The sequence below is a fragment of the Hemitrygon akajei genome, chromosome 15 (assembly GCF_048418815.1).
Source record: "Hemitrygon akajei chromosome 15, sHemAka1.3, whole genome shotgun sequence".
In the NCBI taxonomy this organism is placed as follows: Eukaryota; Metazoa; Chordata; class Chondrichthyes; order Myliobatiformes; family Dasyatidae; genus Hemitrygon; species Hemitrygon akajei.
This window is the reverse complement of record NC_133138.1, coordinates 27,489,215-27,503,791: the sequence shown is the minus strand read 5'-3', so window position 1 is coordinate 27,503,791 and position 14,577 is coordinate 27,489,215. Positions and strand designations below refer to the sequence as shown.

The 14,577-nt window shown below is 41.6% G+C and overlaps 1 long non-coding RNA gene across 1 annotated transcript; it reads right to left on the bottom strand.

The window, feature by feature from the left end:
• Positions 1–2,177: 2,177 nt before the first annotated feature.
• On the bottom strand, positions 2,178–9,734 carry LOC140739234 (uncharacterized). The gene is made up of 2 exons (XR_012101587.1): positions 5,161–9,734; positions 2,178–2,644 (listed from the first exon to the last, which is right to left on the bottom strand). It is a non-coding gene; the product is annotated as an uncharacterized lncRNA (long non-coding RNA).
• Between the last annotated feature and the right edge of the window lie 4,843 nt (positions 9,735–14,577).

Sequence of the window (14,577 nt, the reverse complement as noted above, 5' to 3'; positions counted from 1 at the left end):
GTACAGGGGCCTTAAGACACACACTCAGTGATTCAGGATTAGCTTCCTCCCTACCATTATCAGATACCTCAATAGATAATGATGTCACGGACACTATCTCATTTTTTTTTTCTTCTCCTCTCTTTTTGCACTATTTAACTTAAATGTATATCCATATACACTGTCTTTGTGCCCACGCACATCTCATTTCGTCAACTCAAAATATATGTATGATCAAATGATCATGGTATAAAATGGGAGTTGGTGAAATATTTAAGAAAAAAACTGGGTAAGAATTCCCAAATACTCAAAGCAGTTCTTAGGTTATCAAACTATTGATTACAAAATTATGAACATAGAACAGTACAACACAGGAACATAACCTTCAGTCCGCAATGTCATGCCAAATCAAATTAGTAAATCAAATAGCCAACTAAACAAATTCCTTATGCCTAGCCAATGTCCATATTCTTCCATTTTCCTTACATTCATGTGCCTGTCTAAATATCTCTTAAAAATCTAATGCGTCTGCCTCTACCACCACCCCAAGCAAGGGACTCCAACATCTACCACTATGTGTAAAAAAAAAACCTACACCTCACACTTTGAGCTTACCTCCTCTCACTTTAAATGCATACTCTCTGGTATTAGACATTTCAACTCTGGGAAAAAGACACTGTCTGTTTATGTTGCCTGTGCCTCTCATAATTGTATAAACCTCCCCTCAGCCTCCAACACCCCAAAGAAAACAATGCAAGTCTGTCCAACCTCTTGTTATAACACATGTCCTCCAATCCAGGCAGCACCCTGGTAAACCTCTTCTGCACCCTCTCCAAAGCCTCGACGTCCTTCCTCTAATGGGGCAGCCAGAACTGAATGCAATATATTGTCTAATATGTACTAAGAGTTCCTAACTTCAGATGCTAGTTGCGTGTTGTTGTGATGGAAAATAACTGGTTCTTTGAGTCTCAACAGTAGAGGCCTGGACACACACAGTTTTAATAATAAGGAATTTATTTACAAGGGGAAGTCGAGTCAACACAAGCAACTACAATATTCTAACAAAAAAACGTTTAGGGTTAACACGTGTGGGGTAGGTCGGGTCAGCTGTACAATACACAGAAAGAGGTGTGGGGACAGAGTACAGTTACACATACAAAGAACAAGGGAAAAGCACTACAACAGCTATCCCCCTTGACCTTGGATAGCTGCGGCTTCCTTACCAGGACCAACGATAAATCTTCCCAAACATAAATCAATGCACTTACCTTCAATGAGGTGGTCTGTAAGAGAGACTGAGCCAGGCACATGTCTCACCTTTTATAGCATGGGGCTGGGCGAGATAATCCAATTAAGGTGACCAATAATTTAGGTGTGCATTGATTAGTTGGGAGGGACCAAATGTTGATTGGCATGTGGTGTGTCCTCCGACCAGCCAGGTGGCAGTGCATCTGACATGTGGCCGGTATCTCTGGATACAGGTGTCCACCCCCCAAACACTGATGTTTGTATTGTTCACTTGCTCACTTCATTTCAAAGTGGTGTATTACAATAACAAAAATAAATTTACTTAACTATAAGGATTGCTTAGTCATGAACGCAGGCAGTTTTCAGACTTTCTCACCCCTCATATTTACCCTGGTGTTAAGAAATAGTCGACAAAACTTTCCCAAAATTTCCAAGTCTGTTTCCCAGCCACATGAATGTTGTATATTTTATATATTGTACACAGAGTTCCTCTCTGTTTGTATATTTTATATATCGTACATGGACTCCTTCTCTGTATATTTTATACATTGTACGTGTAGTCCCTACTGTATACTTAATATATTGTACATGGAGTCCCTGTCTGTATATTTAACATATTGTACATGTCGTTCCTACTGTATATTTTACATATTGTACATCGAATCCCTCTCTATTTGTATATTTTATATATTGTACATGGAGTCCCTCTCTGTATATTTTACATATTGTACATTAAGCCCCTTTTGGTGCCCACTGTCATATTTTGTTTCATAATGTAAATGTTACTGTTCTTGCTGCATCTATTTTATTCTGCACATCTGTAAGGTTTGAAGATATGGGAGTTCTCTTAGGAAAATATTGGCTGAAGATGATAAAATATCCAGAAAAATTAATTCCGATTTAAATACCAACACATCCATATTTAAAATGGGAAATGGATTCTAAGGCAATTAAATTAAAAGCATTTATTTCTGTTAAAGTATATTAGATACAAAGGTACAGAGAATACATATAAAATTTATTGAAATATGGTTAAATGTATGGAGAATATTTCAGATCACTGATTAAAAATAAATCAAATATCAGTCCTTGCCTTGCAGTTCCATCCTGATAGAAAATGCATCAACCGTGTCAAAATGTGCATTACAAATCGTATCATAATAACTCAAAAGGATATTGTTTTGGAACATGTAATCTATCAATTAACATAAATAAAGACCTATTCGGTACCTATGGTAATATTCAGGTTTTAAGGGGATATTGGTTTCATTCCTTGGGGATGCAGGTTCAAAGGCAGTCACACACAAGTGTGAAAACCAATGTTTTTTGAAAGACTTAAATGAAATAAGCAACTGACAGCTTGATAAGAATTCCCGATGGAAAGGTGCCCGCAGTAAAACCATGTCCATGAACACTGCTGAAAAAAAGGCAGAGAGAAACAAATCACTTAACACCAATTTATTGATAATACACACTCAGTGGACATTTTATTAGGTACAGGAGTGGAGGCCAGGGTGGTCTTCTGCTACCGTAGCCCATCTATTTCAGGATTGGATGTGGTGTGTGTTCAGAGATGCACACCACTGTCATAATGTGTGGTTATTTGAGTTACTGTGGCCTTCCTGTCAGCTTGAATCAGTCTGGCCATTCTCCTCTGACCGCTCTCATTAACAAGATGTTTTTGCCCACAGAATTGCAGCTCACTGAATTATTTTTGTTTCTCGCACCATTCTCTGTAAACTCTAGAGACTGGTGTCTGTGAAACTCTCAGGAGATGTGCAGTTTCTGGAATACTCCAACCACCCGGAAAGTACCAACAATCATTCCACAATCAAAGTCACTTAGATCATATTTCTTCCCCATTCTGATGTTTGGTCTGAACCTCTTGACCATGTCTACATGCATTTATGCATTCAGTTGCTATCACATGATTGGCTGATCAGATATTTGCATTAATGAGGTGTACAGGCGTACCTAAAAAAGTGGCCACTGAATGTATATATCCAAAAGAGAGGAGAAAGCACAATATTATTAGCATTTCAACTACTTTGTGAATATTTATCTCTTTTGAAGGTTCGTAATGGATAGGAAATGTTGACAGGAGCATGTGCCAAACTTTGGCAAATGGGAGCAGCTTAGATAGGGATCCTGAATGGTATGGATGAGTTGGGCTGAGAGGTCTGTTTATGTGTTGTATGACTCTGAGACATAAATACACAAAGTAATATTTAAGCTGTTACAACACACAAAATGCTGGAGGAACTCAGAGGGTCAGGCAGTATCTATGGAGGGAAGCATTTTGAGGTGGAGTCACTTCATTTGGACTGATATGCAGAAGGGAGAGGGCCACTTTATTTTTGGTTTATTTTATTTATTTCAGAGATAGCGTGCAAAACAACACCTTCTGGCTCAATGAGCCACACCACCCAGTAACCCACCTATTTAACCCTAGCCTAAACACAAGACAAATTACAATGACCAGTTAGCTTACTGACTGGTGCATCTTTGGGCTGTGGGAGGAAACTGGAGCACCTGGAGGAAATCCACACGGTCATGGGGAGAACATACAAATTTCTTACCGGCAGCATTGGAATTGAACTCCGACGCCCCGAGCTGCAATAGTGTCAAACTAACTACTATGGTACCAAGGCATACAGAGAGACCATGGGGAGGGGTGGTTTAAAGATTAGATTCAGCTTTTTAAAAACTTTATTTGTCAAATGGCCATTGGAATTTACGGTAGAATGCATGCTTTGCGTCAATGACCAACGCAGTACAAGGACGAGCTAGGGCAGCCCGCAGGTCTTGCTATGCCTCTGCTGCCACAAGTGACTAACCCCAACACGTACAGAATCAGAACCAGCTTTACTATCACCGGCATATGTCGTCAAACGCCTTTGGAATGTGGGAGAAAACCCATGTGATCACGGGGAGAATGCACAAACTCCCTAAGCACAATGACGGAATTGAACCCACGTCACTGGCACTGCAAGGCTGTTACACTAACCACTATGCTACCTTGCTGTCCCTGAAAAGGCAGGTGATTAGTGGACCCAGGTGGAGAGTCTTAACACTGGTACTCTCCCACAGAACAGCAAGATTAATGTATCGGTACGTATTGGCCCATACCAAACTTGATTCAACAAGCCGGCCACACTCACACCCCACTTTGACCCACAGGTGCACCAAGATTCTGCACCTGTGTGGGTGCCAATCATCTTGAGGTGTTGATTCTACAGCTGGCCCCAGTGTGGGAGCTACAGCAAGGAAAGGGTTAAGGCAATGTCCAGGCAAGGACAGTTTATAATGCACAATCAATCCAGGTAAGAAAAATCTTTGAAGAGCATAGATTCCCTTTGCAGAACAAAACATTGGAGCCATTTGGCATAGCAAGGCAAGATGCAAACCACGGATTCTAGTGTGACACTCACTAGGGTCAGTTACTTTACTAATTATGAAGTATTATTGGTCTTTAGCATGTAGATTCTGTTGGCTCTTAATACCTGTATGTTTGGTGATTGATTATGTATTGAATTTGAATGTGCACAAGGTGACCATTTGATCAATATCTGTATGCAGCTTGTGAATGCCTGCGTAAAGATGTCATCTCTTTGTCCAGACATTAGGACAGCTTGGTGACAGGGGCTAGGCTGTTCCCTTCATGCACAAGTAAATAAAGTGTGATTGAAGAACGAGCGTGAGTTTTCAGAATCGGTGATGATACAGGAGCTGATCGGGACACGAGTGGTGACCAAGACCCTAAAAGCTCTCTACTAACTTGTACTCTTACAGGCTGATTTCAATATTTTTATATTTCAGAGAATATATAGCTGAAATTAATTTTGAATAATTAATTTAATTAAAAACACATTAAGCTACAGTTGACTAATTAAAAACATAAATATTCAGAGCAATAATCTGGGCTAAAATTACCTTCCTAATTAAAATTGGTGATCCCATCCATCAAATGAACAGGGCCGAGCTGGATATGTGACCATTGCAGGTGAACGTGGAGGTCAGATATTACCCATCAAAGCCACTGGCTCAGGCACTGCTGCTGGATATAATTGGCAAATCCAGAGGCAAAGTGAGATATGGGGTGGACTCCCATCTAAACACCCAGCATGCGACCAGGATGCCAGAAACTCTGATGTGCACCTTGCTGCTACAGGTTGTTGATGGCTCTCCACTGACCAGCTGACTCTCCATCTGCAAAACATACTCAGAAAATTCAAGTGACCTCAACAGCCAGATCAAAAACATGCTGTGGCAGAAGCAGCAAACTAGGCTCAGACAATAATATAACAGAAAAGAAATAAGATGCAGTTTAATTAAATAGGGTGAAAGAGAGTCCTGGGAATGAAAAGTCCAGAATACTGCATGAGGATCATTTGAAAGCTCTGGGCCTGGAGTTGAGAAGAATGGAAGGGTGGGGGTAGAATCGCGTTGAAACCTATCAAATATTGAAAGGCCTAATAGAATGAATGTGGAGAGGATGTTTCCTATAGTGGGAGAGTCTAGGACCAGAGGGAATAGACTCAGAATAGAAAGATGTCCCTTTAGAACAGAGATGAGGATGAATTTCTTTAATGAGTCACTGGAATCCATTGCCCCAGACCAAGACATTGGGTATATTCAATGAGAAGATTGATAGCTTCTAAGGGTGACAAAGGTTTAAAGGGAGAAGGCAGGAGAATGGGTTTGGGAGGGATAATGGTGCAGCATGGTGCAGCAGACTTGATAGGTCAAATGGCCTAATCCTGCTTCCATGCCTTATAGAGTTAATTCAGCTTTCTAGAAGGGACGGGGAACATTTCTGTAGTTCTCCTTCAGTGTATTAGGAACACCCATGATAAGAACAGACTACGGTGTGAACATAAAGGATTGTTCTTGTTCCATGCTGTCTTTAGTAGCAGTACAAAAACTTTACCTGTAACCATGATTCCAACATGGCTGAATTTTCTGGGGTTGCACAAGGTTAGAAAAATGCAGTGGAGGTGGAAGACCGTTTTTAGTAAAACTGTAAACATATTTAAAATAAACACAAGAGAGACACTGCAGATGCTGGAAATCCAGTGTGACACACACAAATGCTGGAGGAACTCAGCAAGTCGGGCAGCATCTGTGCAGAGGAATAAACAGTTAACATTTTGGATCAAGATTCTTCATCAGGACTGGAAAGCAAGCAGGTAGATGCCAGAATAGGAATGTGGGAGGGGAGAGGAGAGGAAGGAGTACAAACTAGCAGGTGAAAGGTGAAACCAGGAGGGGGGAAAGATAGGTGGGTGGGTAGGTGGGGGAGCAGGGATGAAGTGAGAAGCTGAGTTGATGGGTGGAAGAAGAAATCTGATAGGAGAGCATTGGAGAAAGGGAAGGAGGGGCACCAGAGAGAAGTGACGGGTAGGTGAGCAGAAGATCCAGAATGCAGAATGGAAAAAGAGAGGAAAGGGAAGGGGGAAAAATTACCAGGTCAGAAAAATCAATGTTCATGCTATCAAGTTGGAGGCTACCCAGACAGAATATGAGGAGTTGCTCCTGTGCTTTTTATGAATACCACAAAGGAAATCAACTGCTCAGATGCTGAAAGACAACATTAATGTAAATTGGTAAATTGGTTTATTTTTGTCACACGCACCTGATACAGTGAAAATTATATTTTGCATACTGTCCATACAAATAGAGTCATTACAACAGCACGCTGAGGCAGTAGAATGCAAAACAAAAGTGAGAAAGTGTAGTGCAGGTAGACACAAAGTATAAAGTCACAATGAAGTTGAATCCATCTTCTCAGGAACCAAACCATGGGACAGAAGCAGTCCGTGAACCTGGTGACACGTGCTCTCCAGCTTTTGTATCTTCTGCCTGATGTGAGGGGGGAGAAAAGAGAATGTTTAGGGTGGGTGGGATCTTTGATGATGCTGGCTACTTTACTGAGGCAGCGAGAAGTGTAGATAGGGTCTATAGAGGAGAGGTAGGTTTCTGTAGTGTCCACAACTCTCTACAATTTTCTTGCAGTCATGGGAAGAGCAACAAGTCTTCATTGCTTGCTCTGACACCCATAACTATTACAGAGGTATTACCACCAGAAATCTCAGAAAGCCCTGCCTTCTTAATAAAAAAAACTCCAAGGTGTAGTACGTACAAATGGGAGGAAATTGAATGGCTTGGGAAAGTAAAAAGAGATGGGATAGAAGGAACTACAAGCAAAATGAGAATACAGCATCTGAAACATCAGAGCTACCCATCACATTAATACTAACTTGATAAGCACAATCAGAAACATACCATTGTGCTCAGCATAGCTCTTGTGAAGGAGGTTTCATGTCTCCAATCTATCTCCACCTCTTGTCATGTCAAGTGCTCCAGAGATGTGAAAGCACAGTTTAGTCTGCCAGTGTACTGCTCAGTGCAGTTGCTATCTTAAAGACAAAGCCAAGTTCCCACCTATCTTCTACGGTGAGTTTAAGCGATCCGTGGCACAAGTATGAGGAAGAACAGGGGAATTTTCCCAATGAACAAGTAGCAAATATAAACTGACACTGTGCAAGGTCATGAAGTCAGGGTAGCTTTTGGATATTACACCCAAGTGCCATTACAAAGAAGTCATGGCAGCGTCTTGGAAGTTTGTACAGATTTGACGTGTCATCTATAACTTTGACAAACTTTTATAGTTGCAGAGTGGAGAGTATCCGGACAGGTTGCATCACAGCCTGGTATGGAAACACCAACGTCCAAATGGAAAAGCCCACAAAGACTCTTGATCACAGGAAAAGCCCTTCCCATCATTGAGCACATCTACAAAGAGAACTGCCACAGGAAAGCAGCATCATCATCAAGGCAATGATCTCTTCTCACTGCTGCTATGAAGCCAAAGGTACAGGAGTCTTAGAACCCAAACCACCCAGTTCAGGAACAATTATTACCCTTCAATCATTAGGCTCCTGAACCAGAGTCGATAACTTCACTCACCTCAACTCTGAGCCGATTCTACAACCCAAGGACTCACTTTCAAGTACTTTACAACTCGTGTTCTCAGTATTATTTGTTTATTTATATTTCTTTCTTTTTTCATTTGCACAAATATTTTTGCACATTGATTATTTGTCAGTCTTTATGTACAATTTTTCATTGGTTGTATTGTATTTCATTGTTCTACTGTGAATGTCTGCAAGAAAATGAATCTCAGGGTAGGATATGACATTTTTATGAAGTGAACTGAAGTCTCAAAGGTAGGGGATGGTTGTGGCGTGTTGTGTACAGGCCAAATCAAGGTGGTTTGGCCTGGGCACGAGAGTGGGAAATAAGATAATGTTTGCCCATTGCTGGAGCGGACAAGGCATTTTGATTCAACAGAACCCAGGTGAGAAAAGTGGAGGCAGAGTGAGAAAAGACCCGAGGTTAGTCAATTCGAATGCTGGGCTGAATTGGGAAGGTCGGGTTAGGGCCGAATCAAAGCAGTAGGGTCCAGGCCGAACAGCATATCGGAACAGCAGGGCCCAGATCCAAGAGCAAGGAATGACTCGAGGTTTGGACGACTTGAGTGCCAGGCCAGATTGAAAAGGTCAGGGAGTTGGGGCTGGAGGCGAGGGATGAGCCAGGTCAGCTCCCTGCTCCACGAGGTTTACTTATCTCTGCACTGAACTGAAGCTGTGGCCTGCAGCTAAGAGGTTCCTGAATCATCTGTGGCTCTGGACTGACTTTCGTGAACTTCAGTTCTCGATGCTACTTGCTTACTATTGTTGCTTGCACAATTTGATTTTCTTTTCTCTGCACACTGAGTGTTTGATGGCCTTTTTTTTTAACATGGGTTCTGTTGGGTTTCTTTGTTTTGTGGCTGCCTGTAAGGAGATGAATCTCAAGTTGTATATAGTATACACACATTGATAATAAATGTATTTTGAACATATATGTACTTTAATAATAAATTTACTTTACACTGCACACATTTCCTACTTGCAACAGAATCTATGCCCTGAGTAATTCATTGAGTTCACTGGGCAATGCAGTGTCAGGGGGCAGGGGTGGGGAGGTGGTAAAAGATGCGAAGAAAACTTCAACTTAAAAAGAAATCAATCTGTTGCACTTGGAACTGAAGATGATACTTTTATTTAAAATATCAACCACTTCCTGAAGTCCCTCTCATTTCCAAGTGCATATCAGTTCAAAGGTTTCTGATGCCTGCCACCTGTGACTTGAAATGCAGTTCTGGCAGGTCTCCAAGGAAACCAGTAAGGAAGACAGGTTGGAGACACAAGAAAGCTGGAATCTGGAGCAACAAACAATCTGCTTGAGAAACTCAGTGGGTCAAGTAACGTCAGTGTTAAGGAATTGTCAATCTGTTGAGCTGAAATCCCGTGATGTTGAACACCCCGGAGTTCTGAAAGAGGTAGCTTAAGAAATCATGGAGGCATTAGTAATGATCTTTTGAGAATCACTAGAGTCTGGAACGGTTCCAGAAGACAGGAAAATTGCAAATGTCATTCCGCTCTTTAAGAACAACGTGCATGAATTGTAAACATCAAAATTTGCACACAAGCACATCCACCAGCTGCCTCTGTAACCCAGAATCCATAAAAAGTAATTATTTCAATAAAGCAGAACCAGAAATAAACTTCACGTACTAAACACTTTACCCTTAGTCCATGCAAGAGAGAAAACTTGCTCAAATCGATGGAAGTAATTATGCAAGCAAGTGCGTTATTTGTATTGAACTTTTCAAACACAAGGCAGTTCAAGGTGCTTTACATTGAAGAAGATATAAAAAAATCAAACATTAGGTTTCAGGCAATATATAAGTGAATAAAAATCACACAAAAATAGGTAACAGAAGTTACAGTTCAGGAGATTCTAATTAAAAGTTAACAGTGAAAAAGAGAATTTTTAAGCTTCAATTTTAAAAAGCTTGAAGTTGGGGCAGACTTCAGATCCTCTGGAAGGTTATTCCAGATACATGGAGCATAGTAACTAAAAGCTGCTTCACCATGCTTAGTTTTGACCCTGGGGACAGTAAGCAGTACCGCCCTAGGTGACCTGAGAACTCGGGAAAGTTCCTAATGCAGCAAGGAATTGGAGATGTATTTTGACCCTAGACCATAAACCAGTTGTGGTATTTTAAAGTCAATCCTCTGATGGACAGGAAGACAGTGTAGCGATCTGAGAAGTGGAGTGAAACGTTCTACTTCTTTGGTCTTAGCAAGGACTCCAGAAGCAGCGTTCTGAATGAGCTGCAGCTGTTCGAGGGATTTTTTTTAAACAGAGGCCTGTGAAAATGTCATTACAGTAGTCAAGCCTACTAAAAATAAATGCATAGATGAGTTTTTCTAGATCTTGCTGAGACATAAGCCCTTTAACTCTCGCTATATTTTTAAGATGGTAGTAGGTTGACTTTGTAATTGTGTTAATGTCGCAGTTAAAATTTAATTCAGAGTATATCACAACTCCAAGGTTTATGGTCTGTAACGACAGGGATTCTGAGTGAGCACTGACTTTTAATCGGTCTTTTTTGGCACCAAAAATTTTTTTTTTCCGTTTTGTCTGTTTAACTGGAGGAAATTTTGGCTCATCCAATTAGTGATTTGTTCAATACAGTTTTTTTACTGATTGTATGGGACCATAGTCATTTGATGACACTGTTATATTAATATTTTCTTCTATAATTTACATGAAATAGTTTAATTAGCATTCTGTGTTTAAGAAAGCAGCAGCCCTTTAAACAAAGCGACAAAATCATATCCCCACGTTATTTCTGTAAAGCTTCTCAAATTGTGTTACAAGCACAATTGTTTCTCAAGTTGTGAATACAGGGCCCTGGTGGAGGACTTTGTCAAATGATATGTAACGCTTACGCGACAGGCTGGTATATGTCTAAGGGAAAATTCCAGCCATCCGCCAAACCCCGCCTCCCGTATACGTAGATGCTGTCGTATACACGTTAATGCAACGTCGCAGACACAATATCACGCTCACACCAGGTACGGTTACAGAATACACTTTATAAATCTTATTAGAACTAAGTGATTAATAATGATACAATACATATGAAGGAAAATAAAATAAAGAAAAGGCACCAAAACTTATGAGAGTTCAGTCAATTTAGTACACATCGTTGGAGCTCAACCCTCAAACCATCCGACCCCTCTTCACTCTCCTCTGACCTCCATGACCCCACACCTGGGACCACCTGAAGTGATCAACTGAGCAGTGAGGCAGGTGTCCACCTTCTTTGCCATCTTCTCCCCGACTCTCGAAAAGACCACGAAATCCCAGCTCCCAGACCCACAAGAGAAAATAACATCCAACACAATTGGTTAACAAATGAATACAATCCCCGTTATCAGCAACTTTAACCTAAACAAGCTGAGAGAAGCTTCGAGAATGCTGTGCAAGAAAACACTCACTCACCAGTTAGCATAACAAAGAAGCGGTTTTACTTTTAACAAAGAAGCCATTTTGATTAACATACACAGTATGTTGAAGAAAGCAGCAGCCCTTTAAACAAAGCAACAAAATCATATCCCCACATTATTTCTGTAAAGTTTCTCAAATTGTGTTACAAGCACAATTGTTTCTCAAATTGTGAATACAGGGCCCTGGTGGAGGACTTTGTCAAATGATGCAAGCTGAATCATCTGCAGCCCAACATCAGTAAGACAAAGCAGATGGTGATGGACTTTAGGAAGACTAAGCCTGCACTGCTCCCTGTTACTATTCATTGGGAGGATGTGGATGTGGTGAGTACCTACAAGTACCTGGGGGTGCACCTGGACGACAGACTTGAGTGGAGCACCAACACAAGGCTGTGTACAAGAAAGGCCAGAGTCACCTCTACCTCCTCAGGACACTGAGGTCCTTTGAGGTATGCAGGCCTCTCTGGCACATGTTCTACAAGTCTGTTATCACCAGTACAATCTTCTATGCGGTGGTGTGCTGGGGCAATCAGTTTTTGGAGCCTGTTGACAACACAGGTAATGCCAACGGGCTCCATAAACTGATCAGAAACTCTGGTTCTGTTACAGGAGTCAAACTGGACACACTAGAGGCTGTGTTAGAACAAAGGACCCACGGAAACAACAGACAATGCTTCTCACCCTCTGCATGCCACCTTGGCTGTACAGAGGAGCACTTTTAGTAATAGACTAAGACAGCTGTGCTGTTCCGAAGAGCACTACATGAGGTCATTCTTACCTTAGCCATTAGGCACTATAATAAGTCAACCTAGAGCCGGGGAAGTGATGACACCCTTCTGTTACAAACCAGAGAAAATCTGCAGATGCTGGAAATCCGAGCAACACACACACAAAATGCTAGAACGCAGCAGGCCAGGCAACATCTATGGAAAAGAGTAGAGTTGACATTTCGGGCTGAAACCCTTCGGCAGGACTGGAGAAAAAAAGCTCAAGGGTAGATTTAAAAGGTGGGGGAAGGGAGAGAGAAACTCAAGGTGATAGGTGAAACCTGAATGGGGAGGGATGAAGGAAAGAGCTGGGAAGTTGATTGATGAAAGAGATAGAAGGCCCTGGAAGGAAGAAAAGGGGGAAGGAGCACCAGAGGGAGGCGATAGGTGGGCAAGGAGATAAGGTGAGAGAGAGAAAAGGGGATGGGAAATGGTGAAGGTGGGGGGGGGGGGGTTTGTTGGAAGCATTATAGGAAGTTTGAAAAATCAACGTACATGCAATCATCCTCCAACCCAAGTGTGGCCTCATCATGACGGTGGAGGAAGCCATGGATGGACACATCGGAATGGGAATGAGGTATAATTAAAATGGGTGGCCACTGCGAGATCCCACTTTTTCTGATGGACGGAGTGTAGGTGCTCGGCGAAGTGGTCTCCCAATCTGCGTCATGTCTCACCGACATACAGGAAGCCACACCAAGAGCACCGGATTCAGTATAAGACCCTGAATGGTAGCGAGAGAGGTGGTGTAGGTGCAGGTGTAACATTTGTTCCGCTTTCAAGAATAAGTGCCAGAAGGAGATCAGTGGGGGTGGGGAGGCAGGACCCTGGTAGGGTGGTGGGAGGATGGGGTAAGGGCAGATGGACAAGAGGTAACTTTTGTTTATTCTTTCTTACTTCTCTTCTAATATTTGTATATTTGTGCACTTGTAATGTTACTGTGACACTGTAATTTCCTTTGGGATTAATAAAGTATATCTGTACCTTCGATTTGCCTTCATTTTCCAGAACTGGACAATTATTATCTTCCTTTCAATGTTTTTTTTGTATTTTGCTTAAGATAAAGTTCACACCAGTTCTAATAATTAAAACACTACATGAACAAATCCTATTTTGCACCCTGGTATTTTTCATTTTTTCATTCAAGAGCCAACAGGACAAATAACACAAAAGTGAGATTGTGGCACCCTCTAGTGGGCACAGGTAAACTAACAAGCAAGAGATTCTGCGGATGCTGGAAATCCAGAATAGAAGAAGAAAGCCCTTAACTCCGAGTGGAGTCATCCGGATGCCGTTGTGACGGCGTATTTTTAGCAGGCTTTCTCATCTTTATGAGGCCGAGTTGCTAGCTCGACGCTCAACCCAGCAGATGGAAAGCGTGCAAGTGAGCCGGCTGGATTCAAACTCAGGAGCCTTCACTCCAAATTCCAACACCGATGCCACTACGCCACCATCCAGACTTCTTCTTCTATTACCTATGTTCAGCAATCTCATCTCATGCTTCATTGAGGTACATGTAAAAGATTTCTACAGCCTTGGAACAACTGCTGTATTATAACTGCTCAATTGCCACATAGAGTACTGTCAGAAAAAGTACAGGACTTCATCAACATTAGAGATTCTGCAGATGCTGGAAATCCAGAGTCACACACATAAAATGCTGGAAGAACTCAGCAAGTCAGGCAGCATCCATGGAAAAGAAGGAGTCAACATTTCATCAAGGACCTGATGAAGGGTCTCAGCCTGAAACATTGACTCTTTATTCCTTTTTAAGATGCTGCCTGATCTGCCGAGTTCCTCCAGCATTTTGCATATACGGAATTTCACTGCTAGGAATGAGTTTAAAGATGAAGAGACAATCAACAATTTTCACTTACACAAGTGAAGGTAGCAAAATGTCCCAAGAATAGCAATTATGAAAAAGTTGACTAAATCAAAGAAGCTAAGAGGGTAGGTGGTAAAGCTCAGTCATAAGTAAAGGAATGGTGAGATGAGAAATTTTAATAAAGTTATACAAGGTGTTGGGGCCACAGGACACCTGTAGTCATGGCCACCAATCACAACCTCCATTAAAATCCAATCCTCTCCAAGGTGAATTTAAAACATTAATCAATGGTAAGTGAATATTGAAATCAAGTACAACAGAAACACAAAAGATCCTACAGATGCTGGAAATC